The sequence below is a fragment of the Orcinus orca genome, chromosome 5, assembly GCF_937001465.1.
Source record: "Orcinus orca chromosome 5, mOrcOrc1.1, whole genome shotgun sequence".
Classification (NCBI taxonomy): domain Eukaryota; kingdom Metazoa; phylum Chordata; class Mammalia; order Artiodactyla; family Delphinidae; genus Orcinus; species Orcinus orca.
In genome coordinates, this window is record NC_064563.1 from 55,594,120 (window position 1) to 55,621,273 (window position 27,154).

Genomic DNA, 27,154 nt, shown 5'->3' on the forward strand with positions numbered 1-27,154 from the left:
AAATGTTTCAATGTCTCTCCTAGAGAATTCCAGAAAAATATATGTTCCTTGGCATATCGTAAAGGCCCTCTCTTTATGACCTAGCTCCTTCTTACCTCCCACTTCCCCAAATAAACCCTTCCCAGAACATGTCTGACTCTTATTCCAGCTCCTTATCTATAATATCCTGTACCTTCTCCCGTGAATGCCCTTCCTCTCCTTTCTTGCTTAACGATTCTTTCCTTCAAGAAACCCTACTTGTCACTCTACTATACTTCCCAGGCTGGATTAGTCCCCCTCCTAACTGTTCCAGCAGCACCCTGTGTTTTCCTTCATCTTAGAACTTATATTCTGTTACGTTTTGGGGGGGTCTAATTTATCTGTTAAACTAGATTGTCAATTCCTAGCACATAATAAGTGCTAAATAACTGTTAAAATTGTTCCAAAATCTATGGGAAAGCTGCATATCAGGGAAAGTGAAACAACTGCATTACTGAAATGAAGAATAACCACATTCATGTATGTCTAAATACCTTTGATGTTTTAGTTCCTCTCAGGAGGTGTTAATCTAACGTGTGTCTGTTAGATGTGCCTTAGCGAGAATGCAGATTTTAAGCATTGCATGAAGGAGTAGTAGGTGAAGAGATGAGAGAGGTGGCCTGATATGCTGGAATGGTCCAAAGAGCAGTCTTGTTATTACTGATGGAAACACCACTTCGTGGCTCACCTGCCTGCAAGAAGTGAAAACTGATAACCAGTGTAACAATTTGCTAGAGGAAGCAGTTCAGCCCCGCAGATACGTTGCACCCACACGCTGGATCTGGCAAAGCTGTCACATGAGTCTGGATGAAATTGGGCTGTGGGCCAGGATAATTTTTGTAGAGTTCAAAAATGTGACAAAAGGCACTAATACTGTACCTCCCCAAGAACTGAGTCTTGCCGTCAAGAGGTGTGGCATTGCTATAACCCTGGAAAGTGTGGCAAAGACTCAGGAAAATATCATAGGTTGAGAGATTATTTTTCACTTCCCAATAAATCTGCCAGGCTGAATTCATTTGCAAAAGGATAGATTCGGCTTGATTTGTTTAGCTTTTGTAGTTCAGCTTTCGTAGAATTAATTTGGGCCAAATATAACTATTTTTTAAATGAATAATTCTTTACTTGATTAGAAAAATAATAAAATGCTTATAACTATTTCCGGTTTTAGTGTTTCTAATGGTTGCCTTTCTAACTTCAAATAATACAAAACGGTGCTGTTTCTTCAACTGTAAACTTCAGGCGTTATTTATTAGCTGAACTTCTGAGAAGCTGAAAGGTATTGTGTCTACTTAAGCTATACTTTCTCTCCTCCCCTTCCACCTCCAATTTAAAACAGCTGTTATTTTTGTTTTATTTTTAATTTTACCATGACAGCATCTCATAACTCCCAATGATGTTAGATAACATTAAACATTTATTTAGTGCTTACTGTATGCCAGGATCTGTTCTAAACACTTTATATAAAGTCATTTATCCTAAATTGGACCTATGAAATAGAGTATTATTCCCATTTTTCAGACATAGAAACTGAGGCACAGAGCAATTTCTTGCATAACTTGTGAAAGGTTACCAGTTAATAAGTGGTAAAGCTGGGATGGCTCTATTAACTGTGCTATTAATTATTATGCTCTACAGTTTCCCTTGGAGGAAACTATTAGAATCATGTGTCTACTGACCCCCCTGCATCTAACAGCTCTTTTTCCCTTTTCACTCTCCACAGACATCCTGTTCACCTTCTAGAGTGGGAGTATCATTCTTCCTTCTTTTCGCTCTCGGTCTCTTCTCCCTCAGAGCACACCCTCTCTTCTGTCTGCCTGTAGGTCCCTGAAGCGAAAGGCAGCCCCTTCGAGTCCTGGGCACTGAGGGTGGGAGAGGTCGTGCTGATGGTGGGCGTGCTCTCATGTGCACTGTCCAGGCTCCAGTGCGAGGGGTGTCCTGGGGCAGGGGGCCTCATGGAGGCCAGTGCGGGATCGCCATGTGGGTGGAGAGCATTAAGCTGTCTGCTCTGAAAAAAGTTTTAAATTTTATGTTGTCAAAATTGATAACATTTTCCTCTGTTATGTAACATTTTAAAGTTTTCCAGGTTCAGTTTATAGATGAATTCAAAGGTTAAACTTTGATAAGCATCATTCACATTATTATGACCAAGTGAATACCGTCCAGTGTAGAGACAAGTAAGTCATGTGTTAGGATTCAAAACTCGATGTTTCAACTTTGGTACCAATCAAAGCCAAATGATCCTTGTATCCAGTTCCAATGGATTTCCATTTCTTATCAGCAAGCCCTCTTCCAGATGCTCAAAGTCAGGTCACATTTTGGTTTACATAGTTCTGAGTACCTTCTTTCCTTCCTTCCTCTCTCCCTCCCTCCCTTCCTTCCTCACAAAAAAACAAAACAAAACAAAAACATTTTTAATGTTCCTTTAAAAAGGTACCATATAGTGTCAGAGTCATTTCTTGCCCCACTTCTCCCCCCATCCCCTCCCCTATCCCAGGAAAAGGGAAGAGGGGGACCCACAGCTGACTGAGTCAAGACACTGCCCCCTGGCTGAATCGGGATTGCAAATGGAAGTTATCTTCTGATACAAATAGTTACAAAATGCACATGCCTTCTAGACAGCAGTTTTGCAGTTCTCATTCTCATCTGTCTAATAGAAACAAATTTAGAATGTACAGGATTATAAAACCACAAATCAATACATCACAACTGAATCATCCATACCCAAACGACTCACCGCTTGTCTGGATCCCCCCCCCTTCCTTCACTACTCAGTGTCTCCACCTCTCATTCTGTACACCTCTCTCTCTCTCTCTTTCCGTCGTTTTTGTTCCCCTCTACTCTCTGGCTCTTCTTGCCCTTTGCCCTTTTCTCTCTTTCTGCCTTACGCCGCCGGTCCTGCCTCTCACTCTGCAGACTTGTTCCCCTCTTGTGGATCTTTCTCCCCGACCTTTCTGATGGGACATGACTTTCTTGTAAGGTTCCTTCCCCTCACCCGCTGCCACCCCCCAGAGTGTTGTTTATAGAGGAATTTTAATCTCTTTTCAGCCCCCTATCTTCTGGTCTTCATCCTTACCTCTGACCTTGAATTCGTTGTCTCTCTGGGTTCTGCATCAAGATTAACAGTCTTTTTTCCTCTGCTTTTCTTCCTTCTATGAATTCTAAGTCTCTGCTTCCTCCGTTGATTTTATCCTTCAACAGCCTTTTATTCTCTTTCCATCTTCTAGGAATGTGTTCAAACCTCTCCTCTATTGATGTTTTCCCTTCTGTCTGTCCACTTTTATTACATTATTTCTTCACTCTTTCTTGTTGAAGTCTTTATTGGGTAATCATTTGTGATTAAGCTGCATTTTTAACTAGAAATCCTACTTGGCCCACATTATAAATGTAATAGTCAAAGTGACTATATCTATATATCTATATCTGCATGTAAAATCTTGCACGTGTACAAATAGGACTGTTAGACAAAAACAGCGTTGTTTCTTTAAAACTAAATGCCTTTGATATAGATGAACGTTTACTTAGAAATACCTAAGAATTAAAGATGATTTCAGAATAGTATTCTTCACCTCCCACCTACCCCAGGCTAGTAATAAGGAGAAAACTTTGTTATTGGATCAACCATTAATTAGACTCCTTATCAGCTCAATCACATGTATAGCACAATAATAACTGATGTTCATATGGATGGCCTTCAGGCAATGTAAGATGCCAAGGCACCTTCATAATTACCAGAACAAAGTTAAATTATGTTCAAGATTAATTTTAGTGCAAATTATTTGTATTATTTGTGATAAGTATATTTATTGCTCCACCAGATTACAGAAAGAACTTGAGGTGGTTTGCATAAAAGCATGCTACACAAAAAGATAAAAGAAAACCATGGGGAAGAGAGTAGGAATGGTAAGTGGAAGCTAGGATTGAGGTTGGCACTCAAAGTGCCTGCAGAGTGTCTGGTGTATTGTTAGAAGAGCACCACACGTTTTATTCAGGATGCTCGAACGGCTGAACAAAAACCAGTTCCACTGCCAGCAGGACTAGTTCTTTGATTTCCAGTGAGCATAATACAAACACTTTGCTGTGGAGGACAGCTACTGCTGGAACGGGGCTGGGGCAAATTACTTCCTGTGGGCTGTGGTTAAGAAGTTATGCTTGGTGTAGAGTGTGATGTTCTCCATAACTTCTTCACAGTAACGGTAGCAGTATGACACATATGGGAGCTTTAGTAAATACAACAAATGGAATTCAATAGGGTACAATTATAAGCAACTTTATTCTCCCGCTCCCACACTACCATCATTTAATACCTGTTGATTTCCCCCACTCTTTGTGTGAAATTTAGGACATGTCCCTCAGGTTTTCTTAGCATTCTCAAAAGATGAAATGTTTCCGCTCACTTCTGGTCACCAGAATAGTCTCCATTTCGTTTTTATTATGTTCAGGCCATGAAAATAATGAAAACTCTGAATTTCATTTGAAGTTGAACTTTTCTTCTCCTTCCAGGCTGGGCTGGAAGTCTGTGGTGATAAAGGAGGGCAAGGTCTTACTTCTTACTTCCTTCTAGGTTTTGAAATGTTCTCTCTCTCTTTCCTTACTACGCCCTCCCTTCCTACCACTGTGACTAAGTTGTCCCGGATTCCTCTGCTTTGGGGAAGAGTGGGGAAGTCGGCATCGGGAAGCATCTTATCAATACTTAGCAGGTTGTGCTGTACCCTCACTAGGAGGACAAGAGTACCCAGAGCCCCCTGCCGCCTGGGCTTTTTCCAGGCTCTTCTCCCCCAAGTGGTGGATCCTTTAGGGGGTGCCAGACACCAGTCTCCTGTGCCCTCCACATTCCAGAAAACACATAGCAAGTTCTTGAAATGTTCTCCTTAAAGCCCCTTTCTCCAAGCTGAGGTAAAGCTGAAGGAAATATCCTTCTTCCTCCCAAGGGAGGGGCGAGTGAAAAATGTCACAGCACTGCAAGTTTTCTTTCCCTCCTCTTCTACAAAACCTTCTCATACCCATGACATATGGGGTTCAACTAAAGGTTGAAACAACTGCTTTCTGACACCTCCTTTGTCATCTATTGTTTGGCTCTCAGCTTCTTGGTGGCCTCTGCTGAAACTGATTCAAAACAGAGTCCCATTTTAATATCTTGCTACATTTTTAGTAAAGCTTGGAAGGAAAAGTGGATGGGAAATATTGTTAAAGTGCTTTTCTGCTTAGAGGACCAAAACAGTGTGTTTCAGGTGTGAGGTGCTCTGCTAGTCCAGGTAGATGGCATTTTATTCTATCATCTACTTTCCCCATTTAACTATAAAATTGGTAGATATTTATTTTCAATAGATTAGAAGCATTGATAAACAAAAATTGTTAAAATTACTCTGTCCCATCTTTCAGGGATAGTTACTATTAACCTTGGTTACTATCCTTTTGTAGTTTTCTTATAATGGATAATCCTTGCCATCTGAATCTCACTATACAAATCATTGTTTAAATGACTTGTAACATTTTTTCCCAAAATTCACCATCTGAAAGGAAGACTTGTTTTAACAAATCCACATTATTACAGCAGCAAAACTGTTTGATCTGTGCACAAATTCAGGAGAGAAAATAGAATGTTGCAGTAGATTGTCAGCTCTTCTTTTGGCAATACTGAATCTTGTCTTACACAGTTTAAACATGTTGTGCCTTATCTCATCAGACTCCCCACATTATTACATGAAAATGTTGTCTAAGAATGCTGGAAAGCCTATGAAGAAAGTAGATGAGCCCACGAATTGGAGGAAACTATTGACAAAGGTGATTGAACTGCAAAGCAAATTTTTAATGTTGATGAAATGGGGCTATTTTGAAAACAAATGCTATCTTGTACGTTCATTTCAGAAAAAGGAGACAAAAGTCCTAGAACATAAACCATCCCCAAAAGGCTAACACTGCTTTAAAGTGAATTTGTTTCTAAGCTAAAACCTCCGTTGGCGTATCACATAAAAAACCCCAGTACCTTTTAGGGACTATTGAGTAAATTGTCTGTTATGTGATAATCAACTCGTAAAGATTGGGTGACCAAGGCAGTATTCAGTCATTACATGAGGATCTAACTGTCTCTATTCATCAAAGGGTGCACAAAGATGGAAAACTTGCAAACAATGCTTTTTTGATAATAGACAATGCTCCCAGATGTCCTTCTAGTGTGGACAGTTACAGAGATAATATCACAGTGGTCTTTATGCTTCCCAGCATTATGTCTTATTGTAGCCTCTGAGAGTCCTGCAGCCTTCAAGGCATATTGTTTACAGATGGTGATGCACTATGTGGCACTTATGTGCTGATATATAGTCTGGTGATGCAGGCAACACTGCTTCGATTAAGGATTTATGGAAGAGTTTTGACATTCAGAAGGTCTTCAAATTTATCAACTGGGTTTGGCATGTATCGTAACAAACGATGAATGGAGTATGGAAAAAAACTGGTCCCGCAATTGTTGCTGACTTCCAAGGTTTCAAGGAAGTGATTAACACAAAGCAAAAATCCTAAATCTTGTGCGGGAGGCTAGATTTAGTGAAGTGGATGGTACAAAGAACTTACAACCAAGAAACTTGTTCAACCTGATGTTCATTCTAGGTCAAAGGAAGAGAAAGAAGGGGAGCCATAAATACCTGTTGCTGGATCTTTAGAAAACTTGGAATTATGCAGATAAAATATTTGTTTTTGCAAGTTTGTTTGCTAGTTTTGGTTCTTGGCTATCTGCTATTTCAGATAATGGTTTATAGCCACCCACTTCTAGAGACTCAAGTGCCAAAAAGAGATGGCTGTCCACAAGATCCTTGGATTTGAACATAGGTGCATCTCAGGTGTGTGCTGTTTCACCTGCTCTCTGCTAGCTCACTCCCTCACCACACCCATCCCTGAGTAGCATCACTGTCTACCTAACTGAGGCTCCGTCTTCCTCTCCATAAATCCCTCCTTATTTGGTAAGTAATCATTTTTAAAATGTTTCATGTTTGCTTATTTAAGTTCTATCTATATTCATTTCATAACTTTAAATATATAGTAGTTTTTAGTTTACATTATAGTATACGCTTGTTGTACAGAAGAAAAGCTAATTTCTACTGTATTGTTGCCTATTACATGAAAATATATCCACTAAAAAGCCCATTAAATAATTATGTGTTTGACATTTTACCTAATAGATTTATGCAGAAATCCTTGGGGTTATTATTATATAGGTGTTTATATCATGAGTGTGCCCCTCCTACCGTCTTGTTGGATTTCTTCTTTATGTCTTTGGATGTAGAATATCTTTTTTGGTAGGTGCCAGTCTTTTCTTGTCAATGGTTGTTCAGCAGTTAGTTGTGATTTTGGTGTTCTCACAAAAGGAATTGAACTCAAGGTCTTTCTACTCCACCATCTTGTCTCCCTATATAGGTGTTTAAGAATATCTAGTTAAATTTTGGAAAATTGGTTGGGGTTTTGGGATGGTCTTGAAACAGATATAAGGCCCATTCACCACTCCGTCCAAATTTGATATCCAACGTATCAAACCAAGAAAAGGATTAGATTCAAATCACAAGCAATGCCTGTATATAAATTTGTTATGAAAAATGGGTTACTCTCTTACTGATTTAAACCTGCTTTTTCACAATATATTGTGACCATATCTCTAGGTAATTTAATGGTATATGTTGAAATTTATAAAAATAGATGACTTTCCCTGTTTATGTAATGGATAAGCCAAGCCTCAGAATGTCTGCCACACCCATACCTCCCTTCTGAAGGTTTTCTATATCCATGGCCCCTGCTGAGGGAGCAGAACCATATCGTTTCTTACAAACAGGGAGCTGTTTCTTGTCACCTGACTCCACCTCTCTGGTCACAAATGATTGGAGCAGAGGAGGGTACTTCCTCAAGGATTGCAAACTCAAAAGCCAACAGAGGCCAGGCAAGTGAGCAGGCAGATGTGTGAGACAATAGGGAGAGTTCACTGGAGACAGCAAAGAACTGGGGACGGCATGTCCTATCTTCAGGGAGAGGATGATACTCAGCTCTTGCCAACCGTTGTCATCCAGGAATAAAGACTAAGGATAGTCCAGATCTTTAGATTTTCAAGAAAAGCTAAAAATTCCTATTTTAGATAAAATTCCCTGAAGCGAAAAATGATTTTAATTTGTGTTTCTTTAATTTCTGGTTAGGCTAAACTTCTTTTGGTATGTATGTTTTTCTTTTTTTAGTAAATAAACCGAGCTCTTGATAATTATCGAAGGGCAAAGAGATTGAGATTTTAATCTTCTAACAGGTACTTAGAGCCATTCTGTGTTTCTAGTGAAATGTGGAGACCTGTGCTTTCATAGTCCCTGAGAAGGGTCACTGCCGATGGTTGTGGAGATTATGTTCCAGTTGGCCATGAGAGGCGAGTCAAGACTGAAGAACAGCCTTATACTTATCAAGGCACATGCCCTGGCATGGAGCTCCATCAGGCTGGAGGAAGGGGAACTTGCTTGTAACTTTTTAGGCTGTATTTCTAATAATTTGCTTAAAAGCGTGTTTTGTTCTAATGACTTAATTTATTTAGGATTGGGAATACTGTTCTCCCTACCTCTCCCACCTCCCATAGCTGAGTCATCTGAGAAAGGGGACTTTTCCAGATTTCTGCAGGGGCCTCACCACCCTACCCTAAGGTACTCAGACAGGGTGTGAATTGGTGGAGCAGAGAACGAAACCACTATTACTGATGACAGTGTATTGCATCCCATAGGGATGCTGGGACAAAATACAAGATGAAAACTAATGCCATAGTGTATGGCAGTAATAATCTTAGCCTTGAACATTGTTCTTTTGTCAGATATTTTATAAATACCCATAAAACCTCCTTCCCTAGACATACCAGGTCATAGAGCAATCATGGAGCATCCTTTAGAGAGCCCCTATGTGTTGCAAACTCCCCAGGGATGCCTCTTCCAGAGAGAGATGCCATTTATCCATCTTCTACTTATAACAGTTGAGTTTGTTCCCGTTTTGTGCAGAAGCCCAGTATTTCCAAAATAACGAATACAGATACATTGTCCATTTTGTGAATTACATAATTTAAAATATTGGAATAATTCATGTTAATATGAAACATATCATTGATGGCAAACATTCCATGTATTGGAATGAACATGTTTTTAAAAATCAAAAGACCAGAATTCAAATCTCAGCTCTACCACCTACTGCCTATGATATCCTGAGTAAGTTTCTTTTGTAATTTTATCTGTATCCCCATTTAATTTGAAAAATGAGGATAATATGTTTTCTTATTTTGGCTGTTGTCAGGAATAATTAAAATGATGCATGCAAAGACACTAGCCCCCAAACGTTAATTAATTCCATTCCCTCATATGTGTAATAAACATATCAATACCTTCAAATGGTGACCAACTTATGAAAGCTTCATTGGTTAAGATCATAACCATGATCCACTAGAAATAAATATTGGGAGTCACAAAGGAGTAACAGGTACTTGGATAATATATTTTCATTTTTATTAATATTCTCACTCAGATCATCGTGTGTCATAAAGTCCTCGTTTCTCTTAAAGTCATGAGGCATTCATCCTGTAATAATTTGCCTGACTAGACATATGTAATTTTGTTTTTCCTAAGGGGTAAGGAACTTTTCAGATCTTTCATCCTCACCAAGTACCTAGGGCACAAGGCATGGGTTAGGCCAGAGGCCTCATTTTACAGATGAGGAGATTCAGTGATTTATTCCTAACTGAGACCGATCTCATAAATCCTCATAATGTGGGCAAGGGAATAGGACTTTCAGCAGCTTGACCAGAAGAGAATCTGATAGGCTTGTGTATTATGTGAAAAATTTGACTAACATTTTTGCTACAGTGCTCTAAAGCCTTTATCACATTAAACTATGAATTAACACTAATGATGCTCATTAGGCAGTGTTCACCTCTTCTTCTCAGTATACATTTAAGGGATTAAAAAAAATAAATTTACATGATTACTCCACAAATTTCCTAGGACAGCTTTTTTTTTTTTTTTAACTTCACAGATTTGAATTACTAAATTTTTTGTTCTCTCTGAACCTCAATAGTCTCTCCTGGGAGTAAAAGAGCTAATATAACCCATGTTTCCCCACTTTGCTTTCTCTAATGGAATAGGTAAATGATTAAAGAGATAATGAATGTGAGAAGAGCTTCCTGGAGGAAAGACATTTCATAAGCATGAAGTGAAGACTTGGCTGACTCATGAATTCTATCAGCTCAGAGATATGGATAAATCTTTTGGTATGAACCCTCACTACTTCGTCTACCCACCTCACAAACACCTTAAAAGTGGATTCTGGAAAGTTTCCAAAATGTCAAACTGATCCTACTTACAGCAAAATTCATCATACAGTTTGTAATTAACACCAAGTATTTATGAAATTCAATGATTCATCTCTCAGTGTTTTTGCTGATTGGGAAGCAGATTAGTATTCAGGTCTAGCATGGAGTTGGAAGGCCTATGTAAGGTAGCCAAACCTGCTTACTTGGCTTTTTATGGTCTTTTAGAATAAAAAGTGCTGTCGCAGAACCACTCCCTTTAAAACAAATTGATGTTTTTATTTTCTGAAGCTTTTCTAGGAGAATGGAAGTGAATTGGTAAAATTTTAAAAAGCCAAAAGCAAAAGATAAAAACTCACAGCTGGAAGAATTGAATGACTACTATATCCAGCTGTTTTCCAAGGACCTAGAGTATGCTGGGGATGTCAAGATGTTATTGTAGATGTGGCTGGAAGCTCCTCATTATGCTTCTGGCTCTGTGGGGTGAAATGGAAAACAATTTCAGAAGAACAAATAAAGAAATGATTTTCCAACCCAACTTTTGTGTTAAATGAGAGCCATAGCATTTTGTTAGATTAGAAAATCAGTCAAGAGACACAGTACAGTTACGCACATTTAAGATTGTTATGTATTCTTGATGAATTGGCTTTTAAAAAATCATTATAAAATGTCCTTCCCCTGTATGAACTTCCTTAGCTTGGCTTCCTCTGTCAGTGCTCTTCTATCTGCTTTTTGTAACAAATAATTTTTTGAAATGTCTTGTCTGCTGCTGGTTTTCATAACCTCTTCACTGTTGCAGATTTAGAAATTATCAGATGGCATCTCCAATCATTGGGATAAAGCTGGACTTTTTAATGGTGCTGGACAACTGGGTAATCATTTGGAAGAAGTTAAAATTAGATCCACGTCTCACATTATACCCAAGAAGAAGCTCCAAAGGAGTGAGGGATCTAAATGTAAAAAATACAAGCATACAAGTATGTGAAGAAAACATGGATAAATTCCTCTTTAACATTATTAAAGACACAGGGGCTGTAACTGTGACTCAAAATCCAGGGTCAATAAAAGCAAAGATTAAGAAATCTGACTACATAAAAGTTTAATAAAAAAAGATTTGTGACCAAAAAAAAAAAAAGCCAACCACATATCATAAACAAAACCAAAGGAAAAACTAGGAGAAAATATCTGTAACATATACCACAGACAAAGATTATATATATATATATATATAAATACATATATATATATAATCTTTGTCTGTGGTATATGTATATATGAGAGAGGAAGAGAGAACTTGTAGAAATTGAGAAACAAAGGACCAAAAGCTATTAGAAAAATGGGAAAAAATCATGAGTAGACACAAAAATATATAAGGAGCATTCGAACATATGGAAAGATGTTCAGATTCACTTATAATTAGAGAAATGTACATTCAAACAATACTGAAGTATAATTTCTCACTATCAAACTGGCAAAAATAAAAAACTATGTCAACATGTTTTGTTGGTGACGCTGTGAGGACACAGACACTCCTAGTAAGTACCTGGTGAGAATGTGCACCAGTACAGCTCTTCTAGAGGGAAAGTTGGTAATACTTAAAAGAACTATGTATGCACTTGGACTTTGACCCAGAAAATCCCACTTCTAGGGCTCTACCAGGAGTAATGATACTCTAGTAGCCATGAGAAAACATAAGAAAACAAACAAATTGAACACCTGTGAAATGTATCATGTATTCAAATAGTACATTATATATATACACAGACACACATATGAAGCACAGATTAAAGAATAATAAAACAAATATTCACTTCTTACCATTAAGCTTAAATAGTACTAACACCTCAGAAGTTCCTATGATCCCTTCCTCAATTTTATCCTCCATATTCTTCTACCAAAGGTAACCGCTTCTCTCAATAGTGTGTTAATAATTTCCCTCTTCTTTTTTTATGGTTTTACCACATGTATATATATTTTTCCTAAATAATGTACTGTTTAGTAAACAATGAATTCATATGGTATATGGTATATTAGCTGGATCCAGCTCTGCAAAGTTACAATCAAGGTGTTTGGAGCTGAGCCATCTCAAGGCTCAACTTGGGGAGGATCTGCTAACAAGCTCAGTCACATGGCTGTTGGCAGGACTCTGGTACTCCTTGGTTGGTGACATCAGTTCTTTATCATGTGAGCTTCTCTGTAGGCCAGCACATAACATGGTGGCTGGCTTCCCTCTGAGTGAATAAGGGAGAGAGGAAGAGAGAGGAAGCAAGAAGGAAGTCACTATCTTTTTTTGCCACCTAATCTTGGAAGTACTTTTTGCCATATTCCATTTGTTAGAAGCAAGTCACTAGCCCACACTCAAGGCAAGGGGATGACACTAGGGCCTGAACAGGAAGTGGAAGTCATTGGGGCCCATGGTTGGGGCTGCCTCTCCCACAAACAACGAATAGCAACATGGAGGGCAAGAAGAAGAGCAGGATTGGAAGCTGGAAGGATAAGCAGTTCCATTTTGGACACACTGAGTATAAAGTGCTGGTGAATATTTAGGTGAAGAGGTACATCTGGAAATGAGATGTTCTGCCTGAGGCTCAGGTATAGAATCAGAACAAGAGGTAAAGATTTAGGTATCTTCAGCCTGCCAGTGGCAATTAAAACCAGAGGCTAGAAGCAAGTAACACTCAGGGAAAACGTGCAGGCTGAAGTGGGGAGCACCAATATTTAAGACACACGCAGATAAAGAGAAGCTCACAAAAGAGATAGAAACAGGATGATCAGAGAGGCAGGAGAATCAAGATCTAGGCACCACAGAAGCCAAGGATGAGAGCTTTTGAAGAAGAGGGGAGAAGTCATCAGTGGCAACAGCCACAGGGCCGTCTGTTAAGATGAGTACCAGGAAGTATTCACTGAATTGGAAATTAAGAGGTCACTGGAGGCCTTGGTAAGGCTAGTTTTGATGGAATGGTGGTAATGGAAGACAGATTCTTTGGTTGAGAACTGAATATGAGCTGAGGAAGTAGGGAAACTGAATGAGTTTAGACTACTCTCTTTAAAAGGCTAGAAGGAAGTTATATACTACCTCTGTTACTGAACCAAACTTGGGTCCCCTTGCCCACTGTGCAGCAAAGCCAATCTACTGACACTGGGCTGTGGTGAAGGAAAGTATAGCATTTACTGCAGGGTGCCAAGCAAGGAGATTGGGCAGCTGGTGCTCAAAACACCTGAACTCCCTGATGGCTTTCTGGAAAGAGTTTTTTTTTTTTTTTTTTTTGCGGTACGCAGGCCTGTCACTGTTGTGGCCTCTCCCGTTGCGGAGCACAGGCTCCGGATGCACAGGCTCAGTGGCCATGGCTCACGGGCCCAGCATGTGGGATCTTCCCGGACCAGGGCACGAACCTGTGTCCCCTGCATCGGCAGGCGGGCACTCAACCACTGCGCCACCAGGGAAGCCCCTGGAAAGAGTTTTTAAAAGGCAAGATTTGGGGTGAGGGTTGCAGCTCATGGACTTTTTTCTGATTGGTTGGTGGTGACGTAACAGAGTGATGTTTTAGAAATCTTGATCATCAACATTCTGGTTCCAACCAGTCTGGGGTCTACCTGCTTGTGGTCAGCAAGTAGTCACCTGGGTATGGGTGGGGGGCGGGTCTCAGTTACTGCAGAATAACTCAAAGTTATGCATCAGATTGTTGTGTATATCCCTTGAGGATGAACTAGGACTCTGTTTTATACCTGAGCTCTTATTTAAGCTATCATTACTTTTCTTGCTTGACTGCTTTACCTTTGTTTCTGTGTTCCCTCACTTCCCTAATTAGTGACCTCTTCAGTCCACTCTTTGGAAATCGGGGAAGGCCTAGGAGACTAAAGCCTTTTTCTACAAAAAAAAAAAAAAAAAAGACTAAAGCCTTTTTCTAGTGTCACCCCCTTGCCTTGAGTGTGGGTGGGAGACACAGAGGGGTTTTTATAGTTGGGAGGTCCCTGCAGCATCCTGCTCGGTATTGATCCCCCCTTTTCTTTGATCCTCTTCAATCCTGAGGGGGACAGGAGTGGGACAAGAAAGGGAATAAAATTTTGGATAAAGAGGCTTCCATAAACTCAGCAGGGGAACTCAGTTTTAGAGGGCCTTGGTTTTGGGGGGGGACTCAGTTTCACTCTTGTGTGAGTGTGTTATTTGAGATAGATGAGAAATTCTCATTCTGCCAATTATCATCCAATAAAAAGGCTAGATTTTAAAACATTTTCTGTTAACTCCTTATATGTAAAAGATGACTCTAGGGTTTCCCTGGTGGCGCAGTGGTTGAGAGTCTGCCTGCCGATGCGGGGGACACAGGTTCGTGCCCTGGTCCGGGAAAATCCCACATGCCACGGAGCGGCTGGGCCCGTGAGCCATGGCCGCTGAGCCTGCGCGTCCGGAGCCTGTGCTCCACAATGGGAGAGGCACAACAGTGAGAGGCCCGCGTATAGCAAAAAAAAAAAAAAAAAAAAAAAAAGATGACTCTATATTTCTTGAACAGGTACTTGTTCCTATACTCTTTATAAATGGTAGAATATTTCCACAATTGCTGACTATATGAAATGCATTTCCCATCATCAATCTCATAAATATTCAGCTATTGTACTTTTCCCCAAACAGCCAGAGTTTTATTCATTATATTGAATTGCAATCTCACCCTTCCTTTCTGCTCCTTTGTAAAGAGAAAGATAATATTTCGGCAGTTTTTGCAACGCCTCAGCATTGAGTGAATATAAATATAAGCATGATTGATTTTCTGAACTTGCTTTTTTTCCATGTTCCAGTGTTTTATGCATTATAGGTGGGATGACTGACAAATCAGGTCTGATTGCTAATTGGAAAGCAAAACATATTAAAAGCATAGCACATATATCCAGTTTGCTCTCAGTGCAAACCCTGAAAATGTGATGCTTCTAGTGTTCTAGTGCATGCTATCTAATTACCTGCTCTTTCGCTTTGATTCAGCCATTCAGGAATTACACTAGCAGTGTCTGGCAGGTCAGGGGTGATTGCTAATTAAATGGTGGAATTCACTTTGCCTCACCTTGACTCGTCTTTCTTCCCCCTCCCCACTCTGCAGTGACACGCTTCCTCAAAAAGCATTAGTCTCGGGCTTCCCTGGTGGCGCAGTGGTTGAGAGTCCGCCTCCCGATACAGGCGGACGCGGGTTCCTGACCCGGTCCGGGAGGATCCTGCGTGCTGCGGAGCGGCTGGGCCCGTGAGCCATGGCCGCTGAGCCTGCGCGTCCAGAGCCTGTGCTCCGCAATGGGAGAGGCCACAGCAGTGAGAGGCCCGCGTACCGCAAAAAAAAAAAAAAAAAAAAAGCATTACGTCTCTTCACGTGTAGGCCAGAAAATGAAGGGTGGTGCTCTTATCCCTGTTTGAAGCCCAAATTCTCAAGGTAATTTTACTTCAAGGATTGGTGAAATAGGAATTCTGTTCTCTCCTCTTTCTAAGTCCTGGTATAAAGATGTCTTTTTGTGTCAGTGCCCTTAATGGCAAGGCAAGACCCCTGTGGTTTCTATTCTTCCAGCATCACCTCAGCAATCAACTAGTGGCCCTGAAAGGAGAGGCCATCTTTGCCTTTGTGTTTGAAATGAGAGTTCACGATTCACACCAGGAAATCAGTGGGCACGTGCAGGCTGAAAAGGAAGAATTGATTTCCTTTTATCCTCCCACTAATCTGAATGTCACCTCAGAAATGCCCAGGATTTAATTGATCTGTGACAACTTCGTGGCAACCACAGCCCCTTATTGAATGATGAAGCATATTAAGGAGTTTGGAGGCACTAGCAACACTGAGAGGTAGGGATCTGCTTCTCCTCCTGGGACCTCATCACTAAGCATTTGAATAGAATTTGATTCTTATAAGTGCTTTAAAATAGTTTCTCTCTGTTTAGCTGAAAGTGGCTTAGAAGCATCATGGGAGACTGAACCATATAAAATTGCCAAAACCTGTGTGTTCTTCCACTTTGAAGACGGCATTTTCATATGGTTCAGCTTAATATTAGCTTCTGCCGGAGAAATGCAAGATTGAAGCCCGGATAGATGAAATGAATTCTGAGTTCCCATCCAGAACTTTTGCCCTTATACCTAATGGATTAGTAAAGTCACTGGTCTATTCATGAACAAAACATCTGTGGCCTATCTTTTCTTGTCTTGAGCATTGAGACAAGAATGCCAAGGGTTGGGTATGTACTAGCTCTGCTTAATTACACAGTAGGCAAATTAGGCACGCCTGTAAGGCCCTGCAAAACAGGATGTTATATAGTTTGTAATTTAGTTTAAAAATATTCAACATAGAAAGTGTAATACATATGTGTGTGTTTAGTTAGTTTAACCTACCTCTACGGGCAGATTGCTGATGTTTGAAGTACCTTAATCCAAAATACACACTCCAAGGGAGGTTAGTTAAGCATCTGAAAGACTCTACTCAGGTAGCTACTGTAAATGTTTGACTCTCTGCCATTTCAACTAGCACTAGAGGGTTTATTAGGTAGCCTGAGGGATGCTAGCAATAATTTTAAAGGAGTGAAATAAGTACTATTCAAGATAAATATATTGGCTAGGAATGTGGCACAGGCACCGCTGCCCTTGCATGAAGGAAGCAAAGGAATCTAGGGTACTCTTGACCTAGGGCTCTGATTCCTGTTAGAGAAGGTTGGCTGAATCCTGTTACGGGGTATGGTTGCATTTGCCTTGAGTGAATCTTTCATGAAAGGTGCCTGTTGCAGTGCTTTTAAGGACAGAGAAAAGGGAAATTCGTGGACTTTTGATACTGGATATATAACTGTACGTGACTGGGTTTGTTTTCAGAAAAAAAACATTCTGACAGCAGTGTAGAGGTTGCATTGGGGTGATCTGGGACTGGAGAGAGAGCGAGAGAGGGAGGCCATGGTAGTTGTAGAAGGATGAAGGCCTCAACTAAGGTTGCGGCCGTGTGAGTAAGTGGAATAGAGAAGATAGACTTGAACGATTTATAAGAGAAAAATAAATGGATTTAATGAATAATTCGGTATGGGGGGAGGGCACGTAGGTGAAGAGGTGGTCATAAAGACAACCTCCAGTGTGTCTGATTGGCATGGTGCCATTTACTAAAACAGAGAATCAAAGGTAAGGAGGAGGCTGGGGGCCAGTAGAGAATAGCTATTTTTGAAAAAGATAAATGTGAGATGCTTGTAAGACATTCAGGTGGAGCAGTCCAACAGGTAGGTATATAATATGTATGCCCACATATACATATATACATATTTATTGTCTGGGGCTCAGGAGGAAGACCTGGGCTGGAGATGGGTATTTAATGCATTCAACAAACACCTATTAATTTTTTTTTTTTTTGTGGTACGCGAGCCTCTCACTTTTGTGGCCTCTCCCGTTGCGGAGCACAGGCTCCGGACGCGCAGGCTCAGCGGCCATGGCTACGGGCCCAGCCGCTCCGCGGCATGTAGGATCTTCCCGGACCGGGGCACGAACCCGTGTCCCCTGCATTGGCAGGCAGACTCTCAACCACTGCGCCACCAGGGAAGCCCAAACATCTATTAATTATTTTCTGTACTTCAGGCCAAGATTAGTGGGATCCTTGCTTTCATTATGATTAGAGTATTTGGTAGACACAGTATAATGGACCTATTTGAAGTCTTGGGGATGAGGTTACCTAGGAAGAGTGTGGTTAAAAGTGCAGAAACAGAATCCCAGGAATTATTAATATTTAAGATGCAGGAGAAAGAAGGATGAATGATATGAAAGATTTTATATGAATAAAAATGAGGAGGATTGGCCAAACAGGAGGAAAATGAGAAGAGAAGAAAATTATACCAAGGAAGTCAAGGGATATAAAAGTTTCAAGGAGGGAATGGTGAACAGAGTCCCATACTGCAGAAATCTAACAAATAGGGAATGGAAGTATCCATGCTACGTGACTCTTTGGAGGTGCAAGTGTGAGATCATTTTCCTGTAGTAAGGGGAATAGTGGATTGAAGGCTGAGTACTGAAGAAAGAATGAGAAGTGACAGAGTAGAAAAGAATCTTTAAAAAGCTTGGCCAGAGAGGGGTACTAGAAATTTTGGAGCAGGGGGTTTTGGAGAGAGAAAGTGTCCAGAGCTCTGCTTCCTGCTCTGTCTGATATAGGACAGAAGTCTATAAAAATGACTTACACAAATGGGAATTCCCTGGTGGTCCAGTGGTTAAGACTCTGCGCTTTCACTGCTGAGGGCCTGGGTTCGACCCCTGGTGGGGGAACTAAGATCCCACAAGTGGCATGGTAAAACAAAACAAAACAGAAACTTGCACATCAATGAAGTAGGGCAAAATAACCCCAAAAATGAAATGCTAAAAATAGTAAAGGAGACAAAATAAATTATTAAACATGAGCAAACTTTGTTCATTTTGAAGAAAACAAATGCCCTGGTAGCTACATAGTTTAGGATACAACCTGAGGAGTGCTGGGTCCTCTAACACAAACCTGTCACGAGAGCATCAAGCAGACAGAAGGTGTCCCATGAACACTCTGGCTGGAGTGAAGGGGAAGAGGTGCCATGATCACAGAGGCCTCTTGCGTCTGCTAGAGCTCTGAGAGGCCACTTTATATGGGACATGGTTCCAGGAATGATGTTCCATTACAAGTGAGTCAGCATTTCTGGGACTGTCCCAGTTTTACTGGAAGTAAGTACCACCTTATCTTTCTGAGCAATTACTTTCAAGAAATATGATGGGAAAAAATTTCAAGCTCTGACCTCTTCAAAGTTCCTCTTCATTTTTTCAAATTCTCTGTAGAGTTGTTCAGAGTTGAGAATTGTTTTCATTAGAAAGTGCATGTAGAGTCTACTGGCAATTAAAAGCAGCCAAATCTAGCCCCGGGACCAAAGATGAGATGCTACCTACTAGTCTGGAGCCAAAAACAGGGCTTTGAGGTCAGATAGACTTGGGCATAAGTTCCAACTCTAAAATTCATTAGCTGTGTGACCTAGGGCAAGTCACTTAGCCTCTCTGAGTCTCAGTTTCCTCAGCTGCGTAATCAGGGATAATAAAAGCAAGTTTTACAGGAATGTTGTAAAATAATATGTGTTAAGTGTTTTGGAAGAAGTAGTTTGCTCAGTAGCCTATATATATATATGTGTATGTGTGTGTGTGTGTGTGTGTGTGTGTGTGTGTGTGCATGTATAAATCCACTTGACCTGATTGGTTAAATTTGAACAACATTTGTTCAGCATCTATGATAAGCAAAGTACTCTGTCCACATACACTGCAAAAAGGTAAGGCAGGGCCAGTATAAAAGATGGTAAATGACTCTTTGTTTCTATTTACACCAATAGGTCAAGAAAGAATGGAGTGAAATTGATGCAGGAGGGATTTAGATTAAAGTGCAGCAGAATACAATTTCAAACCACAGTGAAATGCCATTATAAAGAGAGTCAATAAGAAACCTTTAGTGAAGATTTGAAAGGAAAGAGTAGTTACTTTGAGATGATTTAAGGGCTAGAAAACAATGATGTCATTTTGGTTTCATGCTATCTTTATTATTTTATACTCTGAGACGCCTGAGCTACTTCCACATTTTGAGGTAGCCAGTATGTTTACAAATGGAGAAATGTTAAAATAGGGCTAAAAACCAGAGTATTAAAAATATGTGTATACCTATTTATCTATGATCAATTAATTCTGTTAAGACAAAAATACAGTGCAATATAAATAGAGTTTTCACAAGATAGTCACAAGATTTATAAAAACTTGTTTCAAAGTCCATTACAGGTACTATGAAGAACATCTTTCAATCTTGCCAGTGTATCCTTGTGAAGATACCACAGCCCACATTTGTCTGGACTACATTGGCCATAGTGCATATGAGTTTTGGGCCATAAACTCTTAGTAATGGACTCTGTCCAGCACCTCTGAAAGCTTAATCCCTGACATAACATAGATGCTCAAGAAAAGTCTGTTGAACTAATCAGTGAATTCTTTTGCACTGATTACCACCAAGGAAGCTTGCTGAAGATCTTTAAAACTGGTTGCTGCTAGATTGGTTAAAAGCTTGAGATTTCATTCATTGTGCAAAGGGAAAGAACACATTACCTGTGCTGGGCTTCTGCATTCTTTTTTTTTTTTTTGCGGTACGTGGGCCTCTCACTGTTGTGGCCTCTCCCGTTGCGGAGCACAGGCTCCGGACGCGCAGGCTCAGCGGCCATGGCTCATGGGCCCAGCCGCTCCGCGGCATGTGGGATCTTCCTGGACTGGGGCACGAACCCGTGTCCCCTGCATCAGCAGGCGGACTCTCAACCACTGCGCCACCAGGGAAGCCCTCTGCATTCTTTTTATAGGTGACTGCCTTTTAATCAGAGAGTGCTCGGTGCAGAGCAGAAGAGGGGAAGTGGAAGATGGTGATGTGGACAAAGGAGCTCCTTCAGCTCCAGTTTACTTAGGCTGTTACTGATCAGAGCACTTAAGGATTTTGGATTTTTATAAAGCACAAATGACACAGCATCAACCTGCAGTACGCGAATAGAAGTCAATTCTATCAGCAGCGGCATCTGGGCACTCCTAACTTTCCTAGAAATTAAGAGAAACCCACCTGTTTTTAAATGAAAGGCTTCTTTCTAATCCCTGTTCCTAATAACTCAAAGGTGCACTGACTGCAGAGACCCAGTTGCCATCTTCACATTTCAAGTATCTAGGATAGACTATGCCAACAGACCTCAAGCCAGGGCTTGCTGTCATTGCTAGGCTTCCTTCTCATGGCAATGTATTCATTTCTGACAGAGAGAAAGCTGGGTAGAGCATTTAAATCTTCCTTAAGTTGATGCAGCTTAGCAGGCTCAGCTTTGGAGCCCTCTGAATCCTGAGGCCCTGGTTTTCCCGTTCTAGATTGGATAATGCTTCTGTTAATTCCCCCCAGGTAGGTAATTAATTCTTGCTGGTGTGCTAGAGAGAAGGTGAAGGCTGATGCTTTAGTTTTGAGTCTTTAAAAGACTCCAGTCTCCTTTACCCATGGGAATGTTTAAATACTCCCGGGCACAAGAGATAGGAATAGCAGCAGTAGTAACAGTAACAGTAGTAACAGTAATGCTGCTGCACTTCCCACTACTGAACCCATTATAATTTTGAATTTAGCAGTTACCTATCTACAAAAATCTGTGGATTTTAAAAATTATGGCTAGCCTACCCATCACCCTCCCTAAAATGAAAGAAAAAAGCAGACTCACCGCACTGAGGAAATTTAATTTAGTGAAGCTTTATTGTGTTTGATCCCATATTAGGCATTTTGGCTGGAAGAGTATATAGAGGATTCTAGATTACGATCTTTGTTCTTAAGCTCAAAATCTAGAGTGGAGGCAAACTTGCACCCAAGTAACAGAGCCTGGCAGGTCTTAGTGCCAAAGTTCTGCTGCCCCCTTCTCCCTCCCTTTTCTCCTTCCCTCCATCCCTGACTTCAGCCACCATTCGTTGAGCACCTATTTGTGTCAGGCCCAAGGCCAGGTGCTGGGGTGTTGCTTTGCAACCTTGGGAACTTTGCTGGGTGAAGTCTGAAACTGGCCCCAGTACAAGGAGGGCAAGGAAAGACTGAAGAAGGAAGCAGCCGCCCACTGCAGACTGGTAGGTGGCAGGTTTAATAAGCAGGCTTGGGCTGCTTCTGGACGAGCAGATCTCCACACCCACTCGCCAGAATCTTAAAAGTTTATACAGTGGCTTTACCTGGGTTCAGTCACGTACACTGTCCAGGTGGTTTCAACACTACATTGCTCTCTCCAGGCTGCATCCCTGAAAATGGCTCTGGTTGTGAAAAAGGGGGACAGAACATACATCCCAAGGACAGGGGAGGGCGTGAGGAGCCTTTGATCGCCTGGGTTCAGCTTACAGGTCAACTGGTGGTCAGGTCCTCTCGATGCCCTCTTTCAACACTCCTCCCCTTGTGCCCGGCTCTTACAATCTCACATGCTGTCCTCTTCTGCGAGGCGCCCTGAGCGATCAGCAAGGGGTTTCACTAGCATGGAGGTGGCTCATTTGGCGGCTGTTTGGCTGCACTGGAGGCAGACACCACAGTGACAATACAGGCACGTGCAAGAGGAAACACAGATTAAGATAATAATTCCCCAGTAACAGTTCTTTCCACCTAGAGCCCCATGACGGGAACCACTGATTGACTAAGTCCCCTAGGCTGGGGGTCAGATCACTCTGGGCCTTCACTTGTGTCCTCATATTTAATAAAGATGATACCTGAGCAGACTCATCAGGTATGAACACGCAACATTCTGCTTGGACAATGGCACAGGTGCCTCCTTGCAACGAAGTAATAATGTTCAAGGCCCTTCTGTTTTGGAGGACAGCCTTTCTCATTAGAGACATTTCAGCGTTCAGTAAGGACCTTTGCTGGCTATTAATGAAGTGTTACTGGGTGAATTAATAAGGGCTTCTATGTGTGCTATAATGTCCTCCAGGCCAATGGAAGGAATAAAGGTGGTGGCCAAATGATTGTACCAGTGGAAAATGGTGGTTTATCAGGTTCCGGCCCCCTTCCAGAGCTGGGACCCTCTCTTTTGTGGTCTCTGCCATAGTGCCCAACCCATACCTTCCAGATTCACAGACACATCTACCTCAAATGGTGGCCCTGCCTGGGAGGTGATGCCCAGGTCTGTTTCACAAGTCTTTTTCTCTTCTCAATGGCAGCTTGCTGCCCTGATCCTCAGTCTCTCCCATGCCCTTTCTTTACTAGGCAGTAGAAGGGATAGAGGCACTGTGCCAGGTGGGAAATAAAAGTCCTCCCAAACCCCTAAACTCCTATAAAAGCTTGTACTTCTTGTGTTCTTAGGGGCCATTTAGGCTTGCACCTTATCAATCACAGCTTCTGGGACAAGACACATCTTATCTGACAAAAATGACTCCCAAAAACTTTGCAGTGGTGTCTGTGCCTTGAATTTTCTGTGGGTTCACTGCCCATCCTCTCCCTCACAGATGTTCCAGTGAAGTCTGCAGAGTGTTCTGCAGTACAGGCAAATCTTCATGTTAACAGTTTAGCATCAATGTAATGGGCTCATTTTACTGATGTGGGGAAAGAGAACAGGGACAGATCTCAAGCTACCGTCCCATGCCATTTGGTGGGGCTGTGTTGGTAATCTTGGGGACGTTCCTTAAAGTCCCTTGCTGCCACTCCCGTGTGAAGGCAAATTGATCTGGTGACTCAGCGGCCAGGGGCACACCGAGAAAAGCATTTGCTAAGTCTAGTGCAGCATGGTCCACTCCTAAGGTGGCGGCCAGGTATCTAAGATGGTGCAGTGCTGGGTACAGCCACATGGATGACTTCTTCAATTCTTGGGGGGCTTGCTGAATTCTTGGTAGTCCATGGTCATCCTCCATGAGCCATCTGGCTTTTTTACTGGCCATACTGGGCTGTTGAAAGCACTAGGGGCAGAGCGCACAATACCCACTCAGTGCAGTTCTTGGATAGTTTCTCCTATTTCCTTATGCTGTGTCCTCGGCACTTTATATCGTTTGACAATTATTACTCTTCAAGGGGGCAGTAGACTAACTGGTTCTCAGCTGGCATTTCCCCTCAACACTGGTTTGATTACTTTAACCTGGATGTGGAATTCACTGATAAAGGTTTGCAAAATTCGACCTTGTAGAATATCAATGCCCAATATGTTCTCTAGTACTGAAGAGAAAAAAACCTAGTATTCTAGTGCAAGAGAACACCTGATTTCCAGTGCCAAAGGGACCTTTCTGACCATAACCATTTGCCCTCCATAACCATCAATGGCTGCTTCTGAGGGTTACCATGATGTTAGAGTACATTTGGTTCCAATGTCAACCAGAGCCATCACCTTTTGCTTATTTCTGGGGAACAGTGAATGTGAGCTCAACATGAGGCCTCCAAGGGCCCTCACCTGGAGGCAATCTTGGCTTGTATCATGTATCCAGAGCGTGAATCCCCGAAGCCTCTGCGGGAGCAGGCAGGGCGTCAGGGATAGCAGGGGCAGGTGAGGCAGGTCACCTGCAGGTGAGGCAGGTGAGGCAGTGAGGCAGGTGAGGCAGAACAACAAATTGTTGTTCACGTTTTAAAGCTTTCCATAGGCTGACCAAACAATGTTGTGTTGCATTATCTTTTCAGGTGGGCCCCCTGCAGCAGTGATGTCAAACCACTTTTGCTTCTGGGTTACTTTTACCCAACCCTTTACAGGTGATTGGGATAGCCTTTTGGCTTTTTGAGTTCCCTCCATCTTGGGTCTTGCCCACAGCCCGGACCTGTTCCGGGGATTTGTCAGTCCCCCCCGCCCCCAGACCAGCGATGAATTGCCCAACACCATAAATGTCTTCTCCCACGACTGGGCTCGGCACGGATGTCGGCATCCCAAAACAGGTACTGGGGTTGGATTGGAGTATCTTGACTTAAATTCCTGTAGTGAATGTGGCTTCAGGACCTTCAAAGACAGGGGTGCAGATAGCCTGTCTCATTCCCAAATCCCTAAGAATTTGTTGTACCTCCTCTATAGATTTCCAGGGTTGCACAGGCCCAGGGAGGTTCCCCCCATCCCCTCAATCATTGGGCCAAGCCTCCCTGTAGGCTAGAATAATCCAATCTATGAGGGAGTGAGTTCCTAGAACACCCTCCTCCCCCAACCTTAACACCAGGCAGGCACTGCTGGAAGACAGGGTGTGTGGTGATGTTGGTCATTTCTTCTGCCTGCTGCCCAATGACATTAGAGAAATGTCACTGTCCCCTATATAGCACAGCCCCATGAACCATGCCTGGATAGTTTCCCTGGCCTTTGGCTGGAACTTGGTAGCTAGATCAATAAGCTCAGTGGGAGAACATTCTCTCATCGCGAACGTTTCCTGAACTGGGGGATGCTGGCTGGCGTTGTTGTTGCTGTACTTTTGGTTTCCTTTGTTTTAGGGGTTATACCGCTCGAGGTGTTTTGTGCGTTTCACTGTCAATCACCTCAACATCCTTGTTTTGCTCTCCTCACTTTTCCAGGGATTCTACCTCTTACCGTCCCAATCCGCTTTGTTACAAACACTCTGACCTTAATTCCCAGCAGCTTGCGCCCTCCTCACTTCACAGAACCCTCACCGCTAAGGCCTCCAAATTACTACCTGGCTCTCCCACCTCGCCTGCCTGCACTGAAGCTAGCAGAGCCGTGGACACTGCACGTCCTTCTCTATCCTCAGCTCTTCTTCCAATTTTCTAACCTGAGCTTCAGCCTCCAGTTGGGCGTCGGGGTCCAGCCCGTCTGCCCACAGTTAGAGGCCTGCCCACTGGGGCAGCCGTTTCTTTCCCTTCTCTGCGGCAGTTCGCCCTGCGCAGTTCCTCAAACAAACACATTACAGCAGCCAGCGTTTTGGGGTTTCTCCCCTGACTCACTCGATGGCCCACAAGCATCTAACATACGGGCCACCCTTCCCCACATAGAAGTCAATGGCCAAGTCGGCTTCCCTGCCCCCAGGATGTCTCCTTCCCAAGGCCCATTTCTTCGGTCCCCTGGCTGCCTCAACAATTGTTGGTTCACAACCTTGAAATTTCCCCGGTGAAATCTGAAACTGGCCCAGTACACGGAGGGCAGGGAGAGACTAAAGAAAGAGGAGACCACTCCAGTTGGTAGGTGGCAGGTTTAACGAGCAAGGAAACTTGCGTAGGAGACTTGTCTCCCGCAGCTGCGGGTAGATCACCCCACCTGCCTGCCAGATTTTTTTTTTTTTTTTGCGGTACGCGGGCCTCTCACTGCTGTGGCCTCTCCCGTTGCGGAGCACAGGCTCCGGACGCGCAGGCTCACCGGCCACGGCTCACGTGCCCAGCCGCTCAGCGGCATGTGGAATCTTTGCGGACCAAGGCTCAAACCCGTGTCCGCTGCATTGGCAGGCGGAGTCTCAACCACTGCGCCACCAGGGAAGCCCGCCTGCCAGATTTTAAAAGTTTCTGTAGAGGCCTTAACTGGGTTCAGTCACTTACACCGTCAAGATGGTCTCAACACCACAGCGCTCTCTCAAGCCTGTGCCTCTGAAACCGGCTCCAGCTGTGGGAACCGTGGGCGAAACGTACAATCCAAGGACAGGGAGGGGCTGCGGAGCCTCCGGGCGCTCAGGTTCAGCTCCAGGTCAACCGGCAGTCGCATTCTTCCCGTGACCTCCGCCCACAGCGGGGCACAGGCCTGAATAAGGAGCTGGGCGTGTTCTGCAGAGATTCGCAGCCTCTGAGGGGAGCAAGAGGCAGAGGTGCAAATGCTGGTGAAGGAGACGCTAGGTGTGTACGTGTCTGTGCTCTGGAACCTCACAAACTTCGGCTTCCGCACTCTTCCTCTGATTCCTCTTCCCGAATACCTTCTAAAGGTTCTTGGTAAGTCACCTCCATGTTTTAGCTTCTCTTTCTTTCGCTCAATAACTGTTACGGACTGTATATGGAGTACTGTCATAGACCACACTGCATATAGGAGTACGAGCAGAATTGAGAAGAGCAGATGTTTCTGCTTAATCTTTCTGAGGAAATTCTGAGATTGAAAGCTAAGGTAGTTAAAGGCGGGACATGGTTTAGTTTTCCAGAGATCAGGAAGAGTTCTGGGATCTTGGACGACCTGGTTGCTGAAGGAATTGCAAAAGGGTTAATGCCAGGAATTAGGCACCTTAAAAGTCAGCACAGCTGGGCTTCCCTGGTGGCAGGGGACACGGGTTTGTGCCCTGGTCCGGGAAGCTCCCACATGCCGCGGCGCGGCTGGGCCCGTGAGCCATGGCCGCTGAGCCTGCGCGTCTGGAGCCTGTGCTCCGCAACGGGAGAGGCCACAACAGTGAGAGGCCCGCGTAGCGCAAAAAAAAAAAAAAAAAAAAAGTCAGCACAGCTGATAAAAGTT